This window comes from Rattus norvegicus, chromosome 9 (genome assembly GCF_021556685.1).
Source record: "Rattus norvegicus strain SHRSP/BbbUtx chromosome 9, alternate assembly SHRSP_T2T, whole genome shotgun sequence".
Taxonomy (NCBI): Eukaryota; Metazoa; Chordata; class Mammalia; order Rodentia; family Muridae; genus Rattus; species Rattus norvegicus.
The window spans coordinates 59,108,798-59,135,000 of NC_141542.1; positions in this window are offsets into that span (position 1 = coordinate 59,108,798).

Sequence of the window (26,203 nt, forward strand, 5' to 3'; positions counted from 1 at the left end):
GGCCCCAAACTTAGGAAAGGAGAGGAGAACAATCAAGAGAAGAAGCTGAGGAAGGGCGTTGTGCCTCTCTGCTGGAAGAACTGTTGAAGAAAAAGGGTGGGAATCTTGTAGTCCCTTGAGACTCTTAAGAAAGCCAAGAGCAGACAGGCGCCATGATGGGGACCATCGTCTTGTGCTTTTATGGGCACCCACACTGAGACAGTGTTGTTGCCAGCACAGTCACCAGCTGTCTCCTGTAGCTCTTTAGAGGAAAATTGCTCATCACTCCAACTGTCTACACCCCATGGAAGACACTGCCCTCTGCTAATTGTGAGAAGTACTGAAATGAGGCTTTGGCTCTGCGCAGGTGCTGGGCAAATGCAATTTCCTTACAGAGTGCCTCGCCCCTAATTGGATGCTCACAAATGTGTCTGCTGGTAAGGATGTCCATGTTGCCGCTGCTGAGTCTCATGATGGCTTAGGAGCTGTCTCTGTGGGAACCAGAAAACACAGAGTAACTCCTCAATCCGATGAGTTCTCTACTGTGTTGTTAGCTACAACACAGTCCATTTTTCACCACATGCTGAGTAGAAGCTGTTAGGGAAACATTAGAAACCTATAACCATAATGGAATAGCAAAGGTCATAAGGGTAAGAGGAAACTAAGACCTAGAGGAGATTAGAAAGGAAAAGAATTTGGGAAAGTTTGTGAGAAGTAGGTCCTCAGTTTAAGTTAAAGTATTCAAGAGGCAGAGACTGACGTAGTCTTTACAGGCTCATCCTACATACAATGAGAACAGATTTGGAAATATAAAGGCCATGACCAGAGACCCACTGATACTCCTTGTTTATGGCCCAAGTATCCACGCAGGAGCCATCAGGTCATTTAAGGGACTGGGTAAGCTTGGTGTGTTACTGCCCAATGAGCCTTGCATACACGGGAGGGAGTGGATCACAGGTTCTTCTCAATATCTAAGAGTGTCATAGTTGTCAGGAGGCAGTTGACTGACCTTATTCAGAGTTTTGTTTGAAACATAATAACCAGTCTAAGAATACATAGGGGTTGCTAACTGAGCAACAAAATGGTGTCCAATGATAACAAGCATCACAAAGAACCCAACCACTTTAGCCATTTTTGGAATGTTATAATAAGCATCAAGGTCATTTATGTAATACAGCTAAATGTCACAAACCAGAACTGTGAGTGCCCTTACCTCTTCTGCACACTTAGCACCTAGGTCTGAGGTCACTTGTTTTAACATGCAAGAATCTAGGTGTGTGGACCTAGTTGAATACATTTTAGCATCTAAATATCCACAAGCACAGTCTTGAAATTAGAAATTACAGCTATCTTCTATATTAGAATCATGTCTTAATCTATTGGCTACAGTCACAAAAAACATACTAGACATTTAATGCAAATTTAATATATGCTATAAATATAAGTCCTTCATATATTTATAATACACATATTTATTTTCATTAGCATTATATGGTATACTTTTCTAATAATAACCACCTTAATATTAGTTATTACAGAATATTTAAATAAATATAAAAATATTTATGTACGTGTAAATGTTTCATTTTATATACAGGGATTCTTTTCTTTCTTCATCTCTCTCTCTCTCTCTCTCTCTCTCTCTCTCTCTCTCTCTTTCTCTCTCTCTCACTATGCAGTCATGGCTGGCCTGGAATTAACTATGGAGAGCAAGCTGGTCTTGAACTCATGGATATCTGCCTTCCTCTGCCTTCAGGCTGCTGACATTAAAGGTGTACACCATCACACTAGATCTAGAGTCTTATCTTTGTCTATGTTGTCCTTATCTCCTTCCATTTTATTGGTCTCTTAGGGCTGTGAAAATTAATTACGACAAGTTTCTCAACCAAAAGTATACAGAAATATATTTTTCTAGCATTATGAGAAGTAGCTGCCTGGATGAGACTGAAAAACTACAGAATGTACTCCCCATACTCTCCCCTGATTCTCACTACATCTTCTGTCTCTAGTTGTCTGTCTCCCCTAAGAACCCAGATCCAAAAGGTAATGCATAGTATGTACTCATTTATAAATGGCTATTAGCCATAAAGTACAGAATACCCAAGCTAAAATACACAGACCCAAAGAATCTAAATAACAAGGAGGGACCAAGGGAAGATGCTTGAATCTCACTCAGAAGGGAATTAAAACTGTCATCTAAGATGAATGGAGGGAGGGATATGGGCGGGAGAATGGATTGGAGGGAAAGGAGTATCTTTAGGATATGCCAGAGAGGATGGATGGTGGAGATGGGACGGAGGAGGCTCCAGGGAGTCTATGAGAGTGACTCTAGTGAGATTCCTAGCAGTGGGAATTATGGAGCCTGGAGCAGCCACCTCTTGTAGCCTGGCAGGACTTCCAGTGGAAGGAATAAGGACACCAACCCACCCGCAAAGCTTTCAACACAAAATGTGTCCTGCCTACAGGAAGTACAGGGGCAAAGATGGACCAGAGACAGAGAATATCCAACCAGTGACTGGCCCAGTTGAGACTCAGCCCATGGTCAAGACCAAAGTCATGACATTTTTAATGATGCTCTTATGCTTACAGACATAGTCTAGCACAACTATCCTCTGAGAGGTTCCACCCAGCAGCTGACCAAAACAGATGCAGACAAACATCAGACAGAGGAGTTTGGAGAGTTTTATGGAAGAGTTGGGAGGATTGAGAAACCTAGAGGGGATAGGGACTCCACAAAAAGACCAATAGAATCTACTAACCTAGACTCTTCGGGGCCTCCAGGCTAAACCACCAACCAAAGAGCATGCATGGGCTGGACTTATACCATATGCATCCGATGTACAGCTTGGTCTTCATGTGGGTTCCCCCAACAACTGGAGTAGGGGCTGTCCCTGAGTCTGTTGCCTGGAGATCCTGTCCACCCTAACTGGGCTACTCTGTCTGGCCTCAGTGGGAAAGGATGTTTTAAGTTCTGCAGTGACTTGATGTGCCAGAGTGAATTGGTACCCAGGGGATTCGGTTTCCCACTCCTCAGAAGAGAAGGATAGGGGATGGGCTGTGTGAAGGTGGGCCTGGGAGGAGAGGGATGTAAGTGAGTAAATAAGTTAATTAATGGGAAAAAAGAACATGTACCATCAGGTTTGTGGTCCATCCATAAGCAAACCTGACTTGTTATTTAAAGATACAGTTTTTTTTTTTAATTTAACACATTCTAGTCCATAATGTGCCCATAGAGATCAGAGCAGGTAAAATACTGAATAAGTCACATACACGCAGGCACCCATAGTCTCACACACAAGCCATATACACAGAGATATATACAAAAATAGACACATGCATGCATACATAGACACATATATAGGCATACACACATACACATTCGCAGGCTCAAACACATAGGCACACACTCGCAGAAGGATACATACATAGGCACATGTACACATACAGACACATGTACACTAGGTTCTTACACTCACACCAGCACACACACCTCTGTTTTGTGAATCATTCATTGCTGCACTAGCTAGACTATATTGTGTAAGATTCACTAATAAATTTATTTTAATATGAATTCTATTGGTTCTGTTCCTCTAGAAAATTTCAATTAATCTATCTTCTTATATTCCACTATGGCTTACAAAGGGATTCCTCCCAAAATCTTATCTTGATACTTAATAGAAGGATTATTAAATGTTAAGCACCAGATAGGACCAGGTGACTCATGTGCTGACTCAGGGATAGATTAATTTATACAGTGATACAATAACTTCTCTTCTAGCTACCAATCTTTCCAAGTACCCCATATGCTCCTGGTCCATTAACAGAGCTTCAGGGAAAGACTTTGACTTCCAGAAAAAAACATCAGTTTTTGTGGTAATTTAAGTATTAACCAGAACCATAAGACGAAATAACATCGTATTCATCAAAGTATTGCTTACCCAGTATAATAATTAACATTGATTGTCAACTTGACAGGATCTAGTGACACAGTGAGCTAAGTCTCTAGGTATATTATCCTATTTTGCTTTCTTTTACTGTGACAAATACTGTGGAACAAAGAATCTAAGGGGAGGAAAGTTTACTTTGACTTACATTGTTCTTTAAGTAACTGTTATCACTAAAAGAATCAGGACTGGAACTCCAGGCAGAAACCATGAGGGAAACCTGACTTGGATCATGCATAGCTAACCTTCCTATACAGCCCAGACACACCCAGCAATGGAAGGTACCACCCACAATGTGCTAGAAATTTTTATAATTAGAAATCAAGGAAATGTCCCACAAACATGCCTACAGGCAATCTGATATCTGATACAGATAATTTTTCCCTTGAGGTACCGTCTTCCCAGGGGAGTCTAGGATGTGGACAATAACAACTAATCAGCACACTATGTCTGTAAGACAGTTACAAGACTGGGTTAATCAGGGTGGTAAGACGAACCCTATAAACGGGCAGCACAGTCCCATGGGCTGGAATCCTATACATGACCAGCTGTCTCACACTCTTGCAGCCATCTTTCCTCTCCATGACATATCATATCATCAAACTGTAATCCAAGATAACCCCTTCTTTCCTTAAGCAATTCAGCCAGGAATCTTGTCACAGTGCCAGGAAAAAATTACTAATACATACAGTTAGTGATATTGTATTTGTTACTAGAAACAGAAAATGGACAAAAACTGCACATAATAAAATGGTTAATCTCATCTTTTTGATAAAAAAAAAACATGTAGAAGATAAAGAAACTGTCATTACCTCACACGTCAGGCAGCGTCATATGGGCTCTCCATGGCCAGACTGAAAATGAGCACTGTGGTTCTGTCCCACCTGTATCTTCAAAAATGGAGAAGCCACAAGGTTTAATTCTCTTCGGCCTCTCAGTAGGATCACGTCATCCCAGGCTATGAGCATCAGATGCTCTGTCAGACAGTGGAGGTCTACAAATTTCCTATAATACAGAAAGATAAATGAGAATTTGAGCAGGCTGTATGGATGGCTTGGTTTTAGGGTCCATGTTTGACTTTGATGATCTGATTTCTATGAACCCCACATGGAAGGGAAATTTTAGTCTGGATGCTGTGATGTAAACAAGCCAAGGATATACCAAGTCAGAGAGTAACCTTGTTCTGAAGTTCCTTCTAATACCTTCACTGGCAGTGGCTCTCAACCTTCTTAATGCTGTGACCCTTTAATTTTCATTGCTACTTCATAAGTGTAATTTTCCTGCTTTTATGAATCACAATGTAAATATTTTTGGAGATACTGGGTTGCCAAGGGTTTCTCGAGCCACAGGTTGGGAACCACTGCTTTAGAAGGTCTAGTATTCATTTCCCAACAGCATGGGGGATTGGAGACGTCTGATACGGTCAGTAGCCTTGTTAATCTTGTTACTATACGTTTTATTTTTGTCTGGGGACTTAACACAAAGCATGACACATGTGTTTCACTCAGTAGGTGTACCTTCCATAAAAAGAAAAAAAATGGAAGATCATGTTAGAAATGTCATAAGAAGACAAAGACTTCTCAATGACAAGTTGTTAATATAGAATTCATAGTGAGATTGTAAACTGTAAAAACAAGGTTTTCATGGTAAGTGATCATGGGCAAGAGGATGAGTATATTCAAATCTGCTCTGAGGTTTGTTTTTTTTTTTGCTAGCAGTGTTCTGTGTATCATCTATAAATTGAGAGGAGATCCTAATGAAAATATACCTGTAACTTACATACAGGGGAATATAACCTTTGCACTGCGTATTTCATGTTTTCATAACAACTTTTTCTAGTCTTTGGTTCTGGATTGGGGTTTTGTTCTCAAAAACATATTTTATACTAGAAAATCAAATCCTTTGGGTTACTAATGATTGTTTCATTCGAACTTTGGTCCTAGTGTATTTCTCAATAATATTAGGTTATTAAAGATTTCACTAGGTGATACTCCTCACCTTGTCCCATAAAATAACTGTATTTCTTATTAGATAAGTTTTAGGTACATTAATCACTTAATCAGTGCCTGATTCTGATAATTTTCATTTCAGAGATTCCAAATTTGGGAGCAGAAACATAACTGGCCGTGAAGCATTTACCAAGTATGCATGAGTCTCTGGGCTTCATCTTCCCAATCAAGTGACATCACTAATTTAAAGAAGTAGATTATAACAAAATGCATAACACATTCAATACCTATTTCAGTCCCTGTCCGTTGTAAGGTCTAGCATCTACTTGCATAAAAAGATAGCAAAAAATTGTTTTAGGTGTTTTCCAGTCTTTTGCTAATGTTCATGTGAACAGCTTTGGATATTCTTTCCTTAGTATGAACAACATTTATGTTAGTGTACCAGTTAATTTTTGTTACAAAAGCATTAAAATTTGCTAACAAAATTCACTTTGATTAATAATAATTATATTTAATCACGTGCCCCACAGAGAGGACAGAGAGTCAAAATCATTTTTAGTTTTTAACATGAGAGCAAGCTGAAGGCCACAACCCTGAAGGCTTTCAGGAAGATGCCTTGCCAATTATTAGGTTTCCTTGCTAAATATATATAGAAGGTACAGTCACTGTGGGTCTCCTGACCATTTTGGCAGTACAGCCAAAATGACCTTTTTTTTTTTTTTTTTTTTCGGAGCTGAGGACCGAACCCAGGGCCTTGCGATTGCTAGGCAAGTGCTCTACCACTGAGCTAAATCCCCAACCCGTAAAAGACCTTCTTAGAAGATGAATTCTCCAGTAGCCACTAGGTTAGTATTATCAGATTTTTAAAATTAATATATGATGTACATTTCGATTTGAACTCTCCATAGAGAATTTTTATTGCATTTTATCTAATATTTGATCATAATTCATATGAAAATGTTCATTATTGATCAACCGTTATGATCTAAATGAGTGTCCTACATTTGAGCAGCTTGTCTCAATGAGGAAGAAAGGGAGACATAATAACAGACAAGCAGTCCTGAAAACTGCCCTGGGAAAGCACATTTACAAACAGGCATGATGTTCTTCCATGTTCTCAGGTGAAAATCCTTCTGGCTGCACTCAGGCAAGGAGCTGAGAGGGGGGAGGAGGGAGGGAGGGAGAGAGAGAGAGAAGAGAGAGAGAGAGAGAGAAAGAGAGAGAGAGAGAGAGAGCCTATTTCGGAGGCTCATAGCAAACACATTCTTGATGAATGGTTATTGGCCAAAGGCAGTACAAGAACAGTTGGGAGAAGGCCAAATGGAAATTTAATGAATCCTTAACGGAAGAAGTGGTTTGGGGAAGAGGCTGGCAAAGCATTTATTTGTGAAGGAGCCATGCCACAGGAAAAAGGAAAGTTCCTTAAGCCTTCTCTCTCCAGGATTCCTTGCAAGGCAGTCTACGTGGTTTGAGGAAAGGCTACCCTAGTGAACATCTTCTTTGAGCTCTCTTCAGTTTTGACTATAGCCTCATGTTTCCTGGAAATGCTCCCAATGCATGCCTCAAAGGCAAGCATGGAGTTTTCTCAGTAGGCTGACACTGACCATTTAGACTTAGAGTGCTCTTATACTTTAGAACATACAAGGAATATACAAGATTTTGCTAGGAATCTCAGAAACATCTGCTGGCCGAATGGCCCATATTGGACTTGAACATTCTAGATGATGTCTAGAGGTCAGATGCTCTGCCTATGCCTCAGGAGGAGTATGCTGTTCACAAATTCTCCTCCACAAATCATACTTGTAGCATCCTAGAAGGAAGACACAGTATTTGATAGACCTTCAAAGGATGTTATACATGTGCAACAAGCCTCTGTCTCCATTAGCTTCTACCTAGGTTGAATCTCATGGAAGGAGGAAATTAAGTAGCCTGCCAGTAATTGAGAAACTGTGAATCAAGGAGGCCAGGTCCTCAGTTCATTTGGTATGTGACTGATTATATTTAAAATTAAAAATTATTGGTCTCATTCATGTGAGAATTAAGCCAAAGTACTTGCCACTGCCACCTGGACACAGACTGCATCCTTCTCTCCCATGTCTGATCTTGGCTTTTTAAAAAAGCCTATTTACATTTTAAATGTTACTCCCTTTCCCAGTTTTCTGTCCCTAAGCCCCCTATCCCTTCCCCTCCCCCTTCTATGAGGGTGTTCCCTCCCTGAAACAACCCCCCTTCCTGCCCTGACATTCCCCTACACTAGGTGGGTGAGGGGTCCAACCTTGCCAGGACCAAGGGCTTTTCCTCCCACTGGTGCCCAACAAGGCCATCTTCTGCTACAAATGCAGCTGGAGCCATAGGTCTGTCCATGTGCACTCTTTGGGTAGCAAATTAGTCCCTGGGAACTCTGGTTGGTTGGTATTATTGTTCTTATGGGGTTCCAAGCCCCTTCAGCTCCTTCAATCCTTTTTCTAACTCCTCCAATGGGGACCCCATTCTCAGTTTAATGGTTTGCTCCTAGCACTCGCCTCTGTATTTGTCAGACTCTGACTGAGCCTCTCAGGAGACAACTATATCAGGCTCCCATCAGCATGCATTTCTTGGCTTCATCAATATTGTCTAGCTTTGGTGGCTCTATATGGGCCGGATCCCCAGGTGGGGCAGGCTCTGAGTGTCCATTCCTTCAGTCTCTGCTCTAAACTTTGTCTCCATATCTTCCCCTATTATTATTTTTATTCCCTCTTTTAAGAAAGACTGAAGCATCTAAACTTTGGTTGTCCTTCTTCTTGAGCTTCATGTGGTCTGTGGATTGTATCTTGGGTAATCCGAGCTTTTCGGCTAATATCCACTTATCAGTGAGTGCGTACCATGTCTGATTGTTTGTGATTGAGTTTCCTCACTCAGGATGATATTTTCTAGTTCATTCCCTTTGCCTATGAATTTCATGAAGTCACTGTTTTTGATAGCTGAGTAGTATTCCATTGTGTAGATGTACCACATTTTCTGCATCCATTCCTCTGTTGAAGGGCATCTGGGTTCTTTCCAGCTTCTGACTAATTCTTAGATACAAAGTTGCCCAACTTTCACAATGCTTTTAGCACGATAATTTTTTTGTCTTCTCTTGCTCACAAAGTACCTGGGTGCTCTGTTACATCTCTGCCCAGATGCCTTGCTAAATAGTCATACGTGTTGGGAGTGGCAAAGAATGATCCCTAAGCCCATGTAGATTAGAATTTCTGAATTCTATGAAAGTGTGGCCTTTTAGAAAAAGATACATTTCCAACATGGTTAACTAAAGGCTTGTGTTAGTCAGCATTTATATTGTCAGGAGAAAACATCAGGCTTACCATTTCAGAGGTTTGCATCCATGATAGTAGGGCACATAGATAGCAGCAGGAACAGCTGAGAGCTCACATTCTGATCAGAAAGCAGGAGGTGGAGAGACTGCTGTGAATGACAGAACTCTTTTAAAACTCCAAAGTCCATCCCCAGTGGCACACGTTCTCCAACAGGGCTATACATTCTAATGCTTCTCAAATAGTTGTACTAACTCTGGACCAAGTGTTCAAAAACAAATGAGACTGTGAGGGAAATTCTCATTCAAATCACCATAATGCTCCCGGGAGAAGGGGATTATATCGCCTTGTATTCTGACTCCATTGTAATCAGAGCCACTTAAAAGAGTGAGGAAGAGTAACAAGACAACATAATGAGGGAAATACAGAGGAGACAAAAATGATACAGTATGTGTTTGGAGGGTCATTTAGCCAAGGAATTCAAGAGAAACAATGCTCAGTGTTGGGGAGGACTAGAAAGCTGATGAGACCCTACACCAGCAGTTACCAACCTGTGAGTTATGACCTCTTTGGGAATCTAAGGTTTTTACAAAGGGGTTGCCTAAGACCATTGGATAACATAGATATTTACAGGAGAACTCCCAATAGTAGTAACATTATGGTTACTAACTAGCAACAAAAACAAAAAAAAACATTCTGTGGTTGGGGGGGGGGGTCACCACAACACGAAGAACCGTATTAAAGAGTCACAGCATTGAGAAGGTTGAGAAGCAAGGTCTAAATAGGAAGTACTGTGCTGTCAACATCCTGATTCTGACCAAGTGAAGTCAGTTTCTACTTCTGATTTCCAAAGACACAGGACAGAATGAGTGTTGGTTGTGGTAATTCCCCAATATTTATTTCAAATAATTACACCCTGACCCTCCAGCTCACGTCTCTAACTGCTAGCTCAACCTTACTACTTAGATAGTTCAGAGCATGTCAAGTGAAATATGTTCATAAGAGAATGGCAATTGCTTTCTAAATATTTCTGGCCCTACACAGATACACATCCTCTAAAATCTTCCTTCTGTTCATCCAAGTAGGGGTAGTCTCTTAGTCTCAGCCACTGATAATATCCATTTCCAGTTAACTTCGGCTCAAAAGTGGACTCTATTTTACCACCTTTCTTTTTTTTTTTTTTTTATTAACTTGAGTATTTCTTATATACATTTCGAGTGTTATTCCCTTTCCCGGTTTCCGGGCAAACATCCCCCTCCCCCCTCCCCTTCCTTATGGGTGTTCCCCTCCCAACCCTCCCCCCATTGCCGCCCTCCCCCCATAGACTAGTTCACTGGGGGTTCAGTCTTAGCAGGACCCAGGGCTTCCCCTTCCACTGGTGCTCTTACTAGGATATTCATTGCTACCTATGGGGTCAGAGTCCAGGGTCAGTCCATGTATAGTCTTTAGGTAGTGGCTTAGTCCCTGGAAGCTCTGGTTGCTTGGCATTGTTGTACTTTTGGGGTCTCGAGCCCCTTCAAGCTCTTCCAGTTCTTTCTCTGATTCCTTCAATAGGGGACCTATTCTCAGTTCAGTGGTTTGCTGCTGGCATTCGCCTCTATATTTGCTGTATTCTGGCTGTGTCTCTCAGGAGCGATCTACATCCAGCTCCTGTCGGTCTCCACTTCTTTGCTTCATCCATCTTGTCTAATTGGGTGGCTGTATATGTATGGGCCACATGTGGGGCAGGCTCTGAATGGGTGTTCCTTCAGTCTCTGTTTTAATCTTTGCCTCTCCCTTCCCTGCCAAGGGTATTCTTTTTCCTCATTTAAAGAAGGAGTGAAGCATTCACATTTTGATCATCCGTCTTGAGTTTCGTTTGTTCTAGGGATCTAGGGTAATTCAAGCATTTGGGCTAATAGCCACTTATCAATGAGTGCATACCATGTATGTCTTTCTGTGATTGGGTTAGCTCACTCAGGATGATATTTTCCAGTTCCAACCATTTGCCTACGAATTTCATAAACTCGTTGTTTTTGATAGCTGAGTAATATTCCATTGTGTAGATGTACCACATTTTCTGTATCCATTCCTCTGTTGAAGGGCATCTGGGTTCTTTCCATTTTCTGGCTATTATAAATAAGGCTGCGATGAACATAGTGGAGCACGTGTCTCTTTTATATGTTGAGGCATCTTTTGGGTATATGCCCAAGAGAGGTATAGCTGGATCCTCAGGCAGTTCAATGTCCAATTTTCTGAGGAACCTCCAGACTGATTTCCAGAATGGTTTTACCAGTCTGCAATCCCACCAACAATGGAGGAGTGTTCCTCTTTCTCCACATCCTCGCCAGCATCTGCTGTCACCTGAGTTTTTGATCTTAGCCAATCGCACTGGTGTGAGGTGAAATCTCAGGGTTGTTTTGATTTGCATTTCCCTTATGTCTAAAGATGTTGAACATTTCTTTAGGTGTTTGTCAGCCATTCGGCATTCCTCAGCTGTGAATTCTTTGTTTAGCTCTGAACCCCATTTTTTAATAGGGTTATTTGTTTCCCTGCGGTCTAACTTCTTGAGTTCTTTGTATATTTTGGAAATAAGGCCTCTATCTGTTGTAGGATTGGTAAAGATCTTTTCCCAATCTGTTGGTTGCCGTTTTGTCCTAACCACAGTGTCCTTTGCCTTACAGAAGCTTTGCAGTTTTATGAGATCCCATTTGTCGATTCTTGATCTTAGAGCATAAGCCATTGGTGTTTTGTTCAGGAAATTTTTTCCAGTGCCCATGTGTTCCAGATGCTTCCCTAGTTTTTCTTCTATTAGTTTGAGTGTGTCTGGTTTGATGTGGAGGTCCTTGATCCACTTGGACTTAAGCTTTGTACAGGGTGATAAGCATGGATCGATCTGCATTCTTCTACATGTTGCCCTCCAGTTGAACCAGCACCATTTGCTGAAAATGCTATCTTTTTTCCATTGGATGGTTTTGGCTCCTTTGTCAAAAATCAAGTGCCCATAGGTGTGTGGGTTCATTTCTGGGTCTTCAATTCTATTCCATTGGTCTATCTGTCTGTCTCTGTACCAATACCATGCAGTTTTTATCACTATTGCTCTGTAATACTGCTTGAGTTCAGGGATAGTGATTCCCCCTGAAGTCCTTTTATTGTTGAGGATAGCTTTAGCTATCCTGGGTTTTTTGTTATTCCAGATGAATTTGCAAATTGTTCTGTCTAACTCTTTGAAGAATTGGATTGGTATTTTGATGGGGATTGCATTGAATCTGTAGATTGCTTTTGGTAAAATGGCCATTTTTACCATATTAATCCTGCCAATCCATGAGCATGGGAGATCTTTCCATCTTCTGAGGTCTTCTTCAATTTCTTTCCTCAGTGTCTTGAAGTTCTTATTGTACAGATCTTTTACTTGCTTGGTTAAAGTCACACCGAGGTACTTTATATTATTTGGGTCTATTATGAAGGGTGTCGTTTCCCTAATTTCTTTCTCGGCTTGTTTCTCTTTTGTATAGAGGAAGGCAACTGATTTATTTGAGTTAATTTTATACCCAGCCACTTTGCTGAAGTTGTTTATCAGCTTTAGTAGTTCTCTGGTGGAACTTTTGGGATCACTTAAATATACTATCATGTCATCTGCAAATAGTGATATTTTGACCTCTTCTTTTCCGATCTGTATCCCTTTGATCTCCTTTTGTTGTCTGATTGCTCTGGCTAGAACTTCAAGAACTATATTGAATAAGTAGGGAGAGAGTGGGCAGCCTTGTCTAGTCCCTGATTTTAGTGGGATTGCTTCAAGTTTCTCTCCATTTAGTTTAATGTTAGCAACTGGTTTGCTGTATATGGTTTTTACTATGTTTAGGTATGGGCCTTGAATTCCTATTCTTTCCAGGACTTTTATCATGAAGGGGTGTTGAATTTTGTCAAATGCTTTCTCAGCATCTAATGAAATGATCATGTGGTTCTGTTCTTTCAGTTTGTTTATATAATGGATCACGTTGATGGTTTTCCGTATATTAAACCATCCCTGCATGCCTGGGATGAAGCCTACTTGATCATGGTGGATGATTGTTTTGATGTGCTCTTGAATTCGGTTTGCCAGAATTTTATTGAGTATTTTTGCGTCGATATTCATAAGGGAAATTGGTCTGAAGTTCTCTTTCTTTGTTGTGTCTTTGTGTGGTTTAGGTATAAGAGTAATTGTGGCTTCGTAGAAGGAATTCGGTAGGGCTCCATCTGTTTCAATTTTGTGGAATAGTTTGGATAATATTGGTATGAGGTCTTCTATGAAGGTTTGATAGAATTCTGCACTAAACCCGTCTGGACCTGGGCTCTTTTTGGTTGGGAGACCTTTAATGACTGCTTCTATTTCCTTAGGAGTTATGGGGTTGTTTAACTGGTTTCTCTGTTCCTGATTTAACTTCGATACCTGGTATCTGTCTAGGAAATTGTCCATTTCCTGAAGATTTTCAAATTTTGTTGAATATAGGTTTTTATAGTAAGATCTGATGATTTTTTGAATTTCCTCCGAATCTGTAGTTATGTCTCCCTTTTCATTTCTGATTTTGTTAATTTGGACACACTCTCTGTGTCCTCTCGTTAGTCTGGCTAAGGGTTTATCTATCTTGTTGATTTTCTCAAAGAACCAACTTTTGGTTCTGTTGATTCTTTCTATGGTCCTTTTTGTTTCTACTTGGTTGATTTCAGCTCTGAGTTTGATTATTTCCTGCCTTCTACTCCTCCTGGGTGTATTTGCTTCTTTTTGTTCTAGAGCTTTTAGGTGTGCTGTCAAGCTGCTGACATATGCTCTTTCCTGTTTCTTTCTGCAGGCACTCAGCGCTATGAGTTTTCCTCTTAGCACAGCTTTCATTGTGTCCCATAAGTTTGAGTATGTTGTATCTTCATTTTCATTAAATTCTAAAAAGTTTTTAATTTCTTTCTTTATTTCTTCCTTGACCAGGTTATCATTGAGTAGAGCATTGTTCAATTTCCACGTATATGTGGGCATTCTTCCCTTATTGTTATTGAAGACCAGTTTTAGGCCGTGGTGGTCCGATAGCACGCATGGGATTATTTCTATCTTTCTGTACCTGTTGAGGCCCGTTTTTTGACCAATTATATGGTCAATTTTGGAGAAAGTACCATGAGGAGCTGAGAAGAAGGTATATCCTTTTGCTTTAGGATAGAATGTTCTATAAATATCCGTTAAGTCCATTTGGCTCATGACTTCTCTTAGTCTGTCTACATCACTGTTTAATTTCTGTTTCCATGATCTGTCCATTGATGAGAGTGGGGTGTTGAAATCTCCCACTATTATTGTGTGAGGTGCAATGTGTGTTTTGAGCTTTAGTAAGGTTTCTTTTACGTATGTAGGTGCCCTTGTATTTGGGGCATAGATATTTAGGATTGAGAGTTCATCTTGGTTGATTTTTCCTTTGATGAATATGAAGTGTCCTTCCTTATCTTTTTTGATGACTTTTAGTTGGAAATTGATTTTATTTGATATTAGAATGGCTACTCCAGCTTGCTTCTTCTGACCATTTGCTTGGAAAGTTGTTTTCCAGCCTTTCACTCTGAGGTAGTGTCTGTCTTTGTCTCTGAGGTGTGTTTCCTGTAGGCAGCAGAATGCAGGGTCCTTGTTGCGTATCCAGTTTGTTAATCTATGTCTTTTTATTGGGGAGTTGAGGCCATTGATATTGAGAGATATTAAGGAATAGTGCTTATTGCTTCCCGTTATATTCATATTTGATGTGAGGTTATGTTTGTGTGCTTTCATTCTCTTTGTTTTGTTGCCAAGACGATTAGTTTCTTGCTTCTTCTAGGTTATAGCTTGCCTCCTTATGTTGGGCTTTACCATTTATTATCCTTTGTAGTGCTGGATTTGTAGAAAGATATTGTGTAAATTTGGTTTTGTCATGGAATATCTTGGTTTCTCCATCAATGTTAATTGAGAGTTTTGCTGGATACAGTAACCTGGGCTGGCATTTGTGTTCTCTTAGGGTCTGTATAACATCAGTCCAGGATCTTCTGGCCTTCATAGTTTCTGGCGAGAAGTCTGGTGTGATTCTGATAGGTCTCCCTTTATATGTTACTTGACCTTTTTCCCTTACTGCTTTTAATATTCTTTCTTTATTTTGTGCGTTTGGTGTTTTGACAATTATGTGACGGGAGGTGTTTCTTTTCTGGTCCAATCTATTTGGAGTTCTGTAGGCTTCCTGTATGTCTATGGGTATCTCTTTTTTTAGGTTAGGGAAGTTTTCTTCTATGATTTTGTTGAAGATATTTACTGGTCCTTTGAGCTGGGAGTCTTCACTCTCTTCTATACCTATTATCCTTAGGTTTGATCTTCTCATTGAGTCCTGGATTTCCTGTATGTTTTGGACCAGTAGCTTTTTCCGCTTTACATTATCTTTGACAGTTGAGTCAATGATTTCTATGGAATCTTCTGCTCCTGAGATTCTCTCTTCCATCTCTTGTATTCTGTTGGTGAAGCTTGTATCTACAGCTCCTTGTCTCTTCTTTTGGTTTTCTATATCCAGGGTTGTTTCCATGTGTTCTTTCTTGATTGCTTCTATTTCCATTTTTAATTCCTTCAACTGTTTGATTGTGTTTTCCTGGAATTCTTTCAGGGATTTTTGCGATTCCTCTCTGTAGGCTTTTACTTGTTTATTAATGTTTTCCTGTGCTTCCCTAAGTGTGTTCAGGTCTTTCCTGAAGTCCTCCAGCATCATGATTAAATATGATTTTGAAACTAGATCTTGCTTTTCTGGTGTGTTTGGATATTCCATGTTTGTTTTGGTGGGAGAATTGGGCTCCGATGATGGCATGTAGTCTTGGTTTCTGTTGCTTGGGTTCCTGCGCTTGCCTCTCGCCATCAGATTATCTCTATTGTTACTTTGTTCTGCTATTTCTGACAGTGGCTAGACTGTCCTATAAGCCTGTGTGTCAGGAGTGCTGTAGACCTGTTTTCCTCTCTTTCAGTCAGTTATGGGGACAGAGTGTTCTGCTTTCGGGCGTGTAGTTTTTCCTCTCTACAGGTCTTCAGCTGTTCCTGTGGGCCTGTGTCTTGAGTTCACCAGGCAGCTTTCTTGCAGCAGAAAATTAGGTCTTACCTGTGGTCCCGAGGCTCAGGTTTGCTCGTGGGGTGCTGTCCAGGGGCTCTCTGCAGCGGCAGCAACCAGGAAGACCTGTGCCGCCCCTTCCGGGAGCTTCAGTGCACCAGGGTTCCAGATGGTCTTTGGCTTTTTCCTCTGGCGTCCGAGATGTGTGTGCAGGGAGCAGTCTCTTCTGGTTTCCCAGGCTTGTCTGCCTCTCTGAAGGTTTAGCTCTCCCTCCCACGGGATTTGGGTGCAGAGAACTGTTTATCCGGTCTGTTTCCTTCAGAGTCCGGCGGTGTCTCTGGCAGGGGTCCTGCTGCTCCTGGGCCCTCCCCCACGGGAGCCCAGAGGCCTTATACAGTTTCCTCTTGGGCCAGGGATGTGGGCAGGGGTGAGCAGTGTTGGTGGTCTCTTCCGCTCTGCAGCCTCAGGAGTGCCCACCTGACCAGGCGGTTGGGTCTCTCTCTCACCGTTACCACCTTTCTTTTATGTACTCCCTAAATCCCATCCATCAGGAAATCTAGTCATGGGGAAGACAGAAGGCCAACCTCTGGTCTGTCTCACCTGCTTCCTCCTTTCCTACAGATTCCCAATTATGTCCTGATTGGTCCTAATGTCCCTCGCATCCTACAATTCTTCTTGCTAAAAGACAAATCATTTGGGACAAAATATATAAAGCCTTCTCTGTAGGCCTTAGTAGCAGTTCCCAACCAGGGGAAAGTTTGTCTGCCATGGGATATCTGACAAATTTAGAAATAATTGTTTGTCATCATGGGCAAAAATGTTATTGCAATCTAATGTTCAGAGCCCAGGAACACTGTTAACTCTCCTATTACAAACCTCTAACAGTACAGAATTAAGCTTCCCAAGCATTCCTCTGAGCTTCATGACTCTTTTTGATTAAATCACTGCCATAACTAATACCTGATTTTTCCTTTTTAAACCCAATCTGTTCTGATAGAACCATCTTTCCTCCCAAGAATATTGGCTTTATTTGTCTTTGTCTGAAAGTCTCTCTCAGCCTAGGACAAGGCACTCATTTGTAAGGCTGATCAAATATTACCTATATAGAAAAGCTCCTCCTGATCTTTCTAGAAAGGTTGGAATAATGGAGCCTCCTTCAGAAGTCTATCTGAAACATTATGTTGGGAGATCTTATAAACAACTTGGCCCAAAGGGCAAGATTTGGGCAAACAAGCAGGGCTTCAGCCCCAAGGGTCTTGAGAGAATAAGAATTACTCTCAAAGTCCCAGGGTGTGCACTGGTGTACTTGGCTAGCATGTAAAACACCACAGAACCTGGATTTAAACAACAGCAAACCTGCATTTGCTGCATTTCTAGAAACCAATCATTCCATATCAAGGTGCTCACAGATTTAACTATAAAGGGCTTGCTTCCTGGTTTGCTGGTTTGGAATGTCCATCTGGTCTCTCTGTCCTCTCCATAGGGAAGAGGAGGGAAGAGAGGGAAAAAAAAGAAATATACATGTATACATACACACACACACACACACACACACACACACACACACACGTTGTGGGGGTGGGGTTGAGAGAGAGAGAGAGAGAGAGAGAGAGAGAACATCTCTTCAAGACACTTGGTTTTACAAATGATTTATGGTGTGTGTGTGTGTGTGTGTGTGTGTGTGTGTGTGTGTGTGTGTGTACGGGGAAATACTAAGAGATAAAAAATGAGGTCATTCTACATTCTTAATACTTTATTGATCACACAGTTAGCGGGTACACCAGAAAGTCATCTTAATTATTATATAATAGAAAGTACAAATACCTCATTCTGTGCTCCAAGGCAACAATGTTATTCATTCTTTATCATTTTCTCAGAAATTTTGTCTTTGATTTATTAACTATCTCAGTCATTTCTTTAAAAAATTATATGTACTACAAGGTACCTAACCTAAAGAGGAAAAGGTTTGGAACAGGGTGGAATCCCAGTGTGGCTTTGATCAACGTTTGAATCCTCTTCTCCCAATCATCTTAGGGGACAGTTGTCCAGTCATTTAATTTTTCTTTCCATCCGTGTGTTCTTCTGCATACATTTCACACAGTGGTAATGAGCAGGTGAAGTTGCCAGAGGTAGAATATGACAATGGATCAACTGCTCTAAGCTGAAGGGACAGCCAGGTCATCAGCAGTCACCATGACTTACATCTGTTTTCCAGTTTATCCATTCCAACAAATAAAAGGATAAAATATTTACAAAGTAAGTTACATTTATAAATTACATAGCATGCTAGTTGCAAGAATCTTGGCTCCTTTTCTCCACAGAAAAGTAGGCAGCTCAGGATCACATGATCAATAAGTAAATAAGTAAGTAAATAAATAAACCAACCAATAAATAATAAACAAAACAAACCGAGGACCCAAGTGCATTGCTCAGTTTCCTCATTTGTCTTGTATAGGACTAAAAATACTCGAGGAATTCTAGGACGTTGCATGAAATGCTACCCTACAGATTCATATCAAGATGAATAATGTAATGGAGCAGATAGAGAAGCAATGAGCATGTGTAGAAGATTCTGGAAGGAAATCCAGAAGATGGGCTGTTGTTTGCACTTAAGTTAGCAAGGGTTTAGCAGCAGCAGGATGGCAAGAAAGGAGCAGCAGCTTCTATAGCTGAAGCGCCTCCGGTGGTCAGAGTGCCATCCCTTGATTAAATAATTTACTTGCTTCTCATTTAATGAGAAAGGACACGTTCCTGATCAGAAAGAAAACATCTTCTGGGGAGAAATGGCAGAGATGGCTGTCACAGTGTTAAGCAGATCTGTTGACCCTCAGGGAAGCCAGGTACTCTGTTGGTTAAGAACCGCACATTGCAGATGCTAGCTTTGGCCAAATACGATGGTTGTCCCCCGCAGTCAGTTGGTCACCATGGTTTATGTTTGCTCATTTGTTCATGGGGCTTCTCCTACTGTGTCCTTATGAGTAAACCAAAGCTCCACTATGGAGTGTGACAGAATCCTGGCTTCATGATAAAAGGAGTAATTCAGTAACACAAAGTCCTGTAGATAAGGAAGGGCTTCCGGGTGGTAAGTCACACTCTGCTTGGTAATTCAACTCATTTAATTACATGCTGTGTTTTATGGTTCTAGAACACCCTAGAGATTTCAAAAAAAAAAAAAAAGAAAGGAAAAAAAAGGCTTAGTTCACCTCAGTCTTCTGTGGTAGTGACTTAATGTCGGTGTTTTCATTGGATGGGGATTCTTGTTAAAATTTTATTTCCCTCTCTCTCTCTCTCTCTCTCTCTCTCTCTCTCTCTCTCTCCTGGATGTGTTTCTGTGTGTGTTGCTTGTGAGGAGACCAGAGGTTGATATCTGGTGTCTTCTATCCATGTCTAGCTTTATTCTTTGAGGCTGAACCTGTAGCTGAGTGTTCTGACTAGACTAGCCAAAAATGTGCTTCTTTACTCAGACAGTGCTTGGGTCACACACGTATGCTGTGGCACCCCTTCTCCAACTCCTCTTCATCCTTCTCTCATCTTCCTCCTCTACCTGCTCTTCTTCTTCTTCATCATCATCACCACCACTACCACCACTACCATTATCATCATCACCACCACCACCATCATCACCATCATCATTTCATTGTTATTGGGCTTAGTAAAACAGGTTGGGTTGGCCTGTAAATCACAATGGAATGCCTTTGAATTTGAACTTATAGAAACCCTTGCTTCCTAAGGGCTGGAGAACTTGGCCCAAGCTACCCTGTCCTGTGAGTGTTGCTGGGCAAGAAGTGAATAGCATGCCAGTTCCTGCCCTGTCTTCCCAGCTTTTCTCCATCCAGAGGTACTTTGGGCTTGAGATAAGAAATTACAAACACTTTTTTTGCTCCGTAGAACTTAAAAACACAGATGGCCTCAACCATCTCATGTGCTTTTTCAGAATTGGTCAATAGCCTTCTTGTCTTAGGCATAGGGGAATGATTTCCAAGTACAATAGAGAGTCCCATTGCATTTGGTAACCCCTTTTGCTGGGGAAAAGGAAAGACCCTGACCACTAACCGGGTATCATAAAATGGAGGCTCTAGGATGATGTTTGACTGTCCATGTTTTGAGTTTCAGCAGACGCGTAAGAAGAAGACAAAGCAGCTACCCCGAAAGACACTTAATTTCACAGCTAATATTGCTTTTCACCCTTGCATAACCCACTGCTTTCTACAGGCAGAGACTTCTGTGTCTCTGTGTAGGATTTGCCACCACGAAATCACGAAGAAGAAGAAAAAATGAAGAGACGGAGAACATCCTTTTAAAAATCTTTAGTTCTGTGTGCGCACTTGAGAAATATGTATTCCTCTCCCCTCCCCCCGGGATGTATATTTTGAACGAAAGCCTGACATTTGGGCCTCCTTTACCCGACCTCTATGTAGATTCTCTATCCTATATATGGTTGGGGTATTACTGCCAAAAGCCTTGCCTTCCGCCTCTGCCGTCTGCTAACCTAATCAAACATTTGCTCTCCTAAAACAAAGATGGTTCCAAGAAAGTTTCTCCTGTGTTTCAATCGCTGCTTGAAGCTGAAGACCCGATCTCTTCTGGATCATTTGAATACTTCATTTATGGCTGGCATTTACTCGACTACGTAGGTTGCGAATGCTTTAAAATTTATACAGAGCCCTTATGCAGAGCAGGGGCTCAGTTTCTGCATCAGAGGCTGAAAATGCGCTCAACAGTCCATATGCCACGCCAAGTCCAGTTTATAATGGGTCGGGTTGGCATGGCTTATGCGCCGCGTAGACGCACAGTGCTCCTGCGAGCGCCCCCCTCCCACCCACCCATCAAGGATACAATTGTTTCTAAGTTTCAGAGCTGAATGCTTCATTAAGTACCGGAGCATGTGACCTAATGGGATTCTGAGTTGCTAACTTAATATTTAGCTCCACCAAATGTAGAGACAAACACCTTGATGCCCGCCTCCAGTCCTCACAGTCACATCTGCTGAGCTTTCCCAAGAGGTCTCAGTGGACAGAGAAGAATGCAAAGTTTTAATTTGCTAATCATCGCGCTGGGGAGTGCTGTGGGGGGAGATGCTAATTGTCTGCAGACATCTGTAATGACCCTTGTACAAAAACCGAGGAAAACTAAATCAGAGCTTTGACAAGGGCAGGAGAGCGGAAACAGAAGCCCTAATTGTGGCCATGTGAAGTGTACTTGCCCTTTACTATCTTTTGTTGGTTGAACGGCACAATACTTTATAAAGTAACTTTCCAGGACAGGGCCAAAAATGACTTTTTCCATCTCTGGGGATAAATGGCCAGGCTAGATCTGTGAAATATTCGAGGAAGGTCAGACATTATGGTGCAAATGGAGCAGACAAAAGGGTGTGGGGAGAGCTTTTGCCAGTTGAATTTGGCTAACCTGCAGAAAGCCTATTGTCAAGCCGCCATGCTTCAGTGAGCTGTCTTCCCTCTTTATGGTTAAGTGAACCCGAAAACAGTGGCAAAGAAATATGCACTGAGTCATATATTCTACAAAATAGACTGTACTCTCCCCTAACCAAAATTACGAACGACAGTTTAATTCTTGGATTTTTCCACCTTTTTTTTCGTAGCTAAGGCTCCTATTTGCTTTCTTTGAATCTCTATCAGTTCTTGCAGCTCTGCCCATGGGGAAAAACTCTGCGGGACCCTGCCACTGTAGCCCTGGCACTGTTAAGAGGAGTCAAAGGTAAGTTTCTGCCTTCTAGTACTTTGAGTGTCTGTTTCTTTGCTGAACGTCTACTATTTCTTGGTTGAGAGTTTTGTTTAATACCCATCCTGTGTCCAGAAACAAAAATCTCCCTTTGTCGCTTTTTTTTTCTTAATGAGAAATGAGAGAAAATTGCAAAAGGAAACCTGATGGCACTCTACTTATAAAACTAAGTAAAAAGCCATGTGTTTTATGCTTAAATATAGACACACACAGGCAGAATTGTTGAAGGGGAGTGTTGCATTCACCAAAAGGAAAGCAGACTGGGGTGGGGAGGATAGTTTCTGATTTTCTAGCTACAGAAATTTCTTTGATTTTCTTTTTGAAAAGAGAACTTGTTTTTTTGAGGATGGAAATGTTATATAATTTGATAGTGGAAAAACTTAATAAGCATGCTCTACATATCAGGAGAAGCTACCACTTCTATGAACAGTCTTTACTTGCTCTGTTGTGTTTGCATGTTGTGGTTTAAATGGACGTGTTAAAGAGTTTAACTTTTGATTGGACTTTAAAACTTTAAAAAGCACAAACTACATAGACCCTGATTCTTTCTTTTTCCTTTGCTGGCAAAAGTTAAGTTGATTCAGAATGGACAGCTGACATTCAAAGTATCCTGTGAATTCCCCGTTCCTGAGGTTTACACCCTTTGAGAGAGACTCTCTAATGGAATCCCAGGTCTCTCTCTTCTCTCCCACAATAACTCGTTTAGTTCAGCATTCCACATACTCTGGTATTGAGTTGTTCTTGCCAGGGTACAAGCAAGCAGGGCTCAGTAAAGCACTTTCTAAAAGCTTATGGTCAATGCCACAGCACTCCTCCCTGCGTGGTCCCGACAGCCCCTCTAGCTGCTCCTGGCAGTTTTGCACTCTTCTCAGCAGGTGCCTCTCAATGCAAGCTCTTCTTTACCCCTCTCCAGCAAATGGGAAATCACAATTGATCCCCTGCCTCCTCTCTGCTGCCTCCCTTGGCTGATAGCATTAAATGGAGTTCTTAGCTGAACAGTTTCTCATCTCTACTCACTTGACTTTTATGAGAGTCTACACCCTGGTTTCTTCACATGGACAAAAACCAGGACCACAATCTATGTTTCAAAGCTTGCTTGAGGATCCACTAACTTGGCAAAAGAAGATTTTTGACAAAATATCGTTTCTTAAAGACAAGTAGAACTGTCAGAGTCTGAATATAGTAACTGACATTTCTCTCCTGGGAAGACACACTAAGTAAAACTCATACAGACAGGAAACAGGAGAGTGACATCTCAGGAATAGGACACCCATGTGACCAGCCTCATCCATCGTGGCCAGCAAAGAATCCCAGAACAACAGGCTTTTATCACGGTGGTCAGAAAGGTGAAACACGGCAAATTAAATGTTCCAATTTCTAATTTCTTCAATGAAAGAAATAGAGTTAAATGAATGTCTCAAGGGCTTAATAGCTCACTGCCAGAAGGTTTTGAACTTAGGACTTTGTCTATGGTGGCACTTTGTCTATGGCATGTTCAACTGTTTGGGAAGACTGATGAGATGGTCTACGCGAACAAATGCATTATAATGAATTTGCCATAGATATATATGCATGTATATGTGCATATGTATATATGTATGTGAAGACTGGCTAGTTGCCCTGTGGTTAAACGTGAATAGTCAACTATGAGAAAATACCCTCAGAAACCACTCACAGTTTCTCTGTGGGGAAATTCAGCCAATTCACAGAATACAGTAGTTACTTTTCTGGATCTTTAAAACAATTTTTGATGATTTTGAAGGCTAAGATCCTCAGAGGCTCAATTTAAAAATAAGATAAAATTAATCCTGTAAGAGTATACCTCAGGTAAAAGACAATGACTTCAGTCATTGTCTCCAATCATATCTATTTGTGACAACGGGAAATTTTCCTGAAAGACACTGTCAAAAGCTTAGGTGAGGATCCCAGCTCTGGAAAAATGTGTAATTTCAACATCTGATGGTTACTCCAACAAGTAACAGGTCATGCCAGTTTTAGTTTTTCTCCTGCACTAGTCTTTCCTATTTGGATAGCCAATGCCCTATCCCAACCTGCTGTTGCAAGTTGGTGTGTATGGGTTGATTGAGCCTGGAGTAGAAGTTGAGAAAGGACATGGCCAAGAGAACTGACCATTTAATATTTCAATGAAATAACATAGGGCTTCTAATGAGAGGACACATTTTAAGCAGAAGTGAACACCACAGGCTTGTGAGGCCATGATCCTGTCCTGTACATGCTTCGAGGACACCCCTGTTCCTGGCAACCTGTATGTGATCAGACCTTGCTTTTTAACTCAACATAATCTCTATGGTTATAATTTTAGGCTAGTTTTCATGGTTTTACTTCGTCACTTAAAGTTTCTGATCTTGACTAATAGACAAAAAACCTTCCATCATAGTTGTCTGTGAGATGATAGTCTCTTAACTACAACCAACCACTACAGAGAGTCAAACACAGGTTTTGGTTAATTTAAAGGTTTTTTTTAAAAGAATTTGACATTTAAATTAAGGAATTTTACTTAACCTTTATAGATGTGTGCATATGTGTGCTATTTTCTATAATTTCAAGTGTAGAACCACTATATAGTTTACTTACATGACACAATTATATTAGTTAACTGGTTGCTGTCCTAAGAGTTGATATTATTGTAATATGAAGTCACATACCTTGTCCCTATGTTTTTGGATAGAAACAAATTAATGAATCCTATTGATTTAATGAAACAGGAATAAATAAGAACAAAGATTGATACTTTTAAACTTACATATATTTCTCAGTTTCATTTACTAGTTTCTTTTCATAAAGTAAACTGTTATCTATATATATTATATACATTATATAAAAGATTTTTATATATCCGAAAAATATATAAAATATTCATCTAAATATTTTACTTAAAGATCTAAATAAATCTATTTCATGTATTTAGTTTGGTACCCAACATAAAAAGAAGAGTCTTGATTGACACTCATCTTTAAAACTGTAGAACTCTAGGAATACGCACTCCAATGATAAATATACTTAAATTGACTTATGATGGATATTCATTTTGTCAATGGCATAATTTATATTACTGATACGGTACTGGAAAAGGGCATATGATATATATTTTTGCTTCTAAATATTCTCTGAAATAAAATATTATTGAAAAATAATCAAGAGACTCCACCTATCTGTATCATAGACATGGGACTTGGAGATTTTGTATCTATGCTTTACAATAAGTTAAATATAATGCAGAGAAAACTAATCATGGATCAGGGAACTGTGTGGTTAAAATTAACTGAAAAGTAATTTTTGCTGCATAGAACCTTGATTTCCTTTTAACTTTCATATGTATTTTGTCTCTCAAAGAAGGCTTATTCTATGTAGTATGTAAATGGCCTAATTCACCTTCTTTTAAGCCATTGTTCATTTATTTTATTCAATTTATTTTTATAATTATTTTATAATTAAAAGTACTCTCACTCTATGTGAGGGTGTTATAACTCCAGTAAAGCAAACACTGACTCAAAGAGCAACATTAACTTCAGACTAAAACTAATCATGAACATTATAATCTCGAGGCATGATTCCTAAGGAGGCTATTACAGAGTGAAAGAGTCGATTGTGATGGAAATTTTCCTTGCTGGTGTAGTTGTGGTCCTCACTTGCATACCCTGCAATAGAACTTCTCCAGGAGTCATGTTCTTCAATATTGGCTGGTGTCACAATGCACAATTGAAGTTCCAACACTGATAGTAACATTTAAATGAAATTGTTCAACATAATTTCATGATATATGAAACAGATTAAAATAATTGAATTGCTTTAATATATCCCATTAGTGTTGGAGATATCTTGATTCCCATTCTTTTTTTTTTTTTTAACCTTTACAACGACTCTGACCTAGCAAAGCAATACTTTGTATCTTGGGGATGTGTGATGGAATTACGCCAGGTATTGAGAGATAGAGGTTTGGGGGGCCACAAGCCAAAGGTTTGAATGGAAATTTGTACCAAGAAGGAGAGTGATGGCATATGTAGTTTTGCTATTATACCTATTGGCTTGAACTAAAAGAAATCGTATATGCACACGTTTAATTGTGTCCTCTATCATTAATCAATACATTAGGATCTAAGGTTTAATTTAGTTCTTAATTTCTGTTTGGAAAATAAAAAAAATGAAGGAAATGTTTTCATATTTTCTCAGTGATGTTTTAGAATGGGTTTTCAATTCCAGTTGCATAGTCTAGTGCGCTTCAGGTGAGGAAGGTGCTTGGA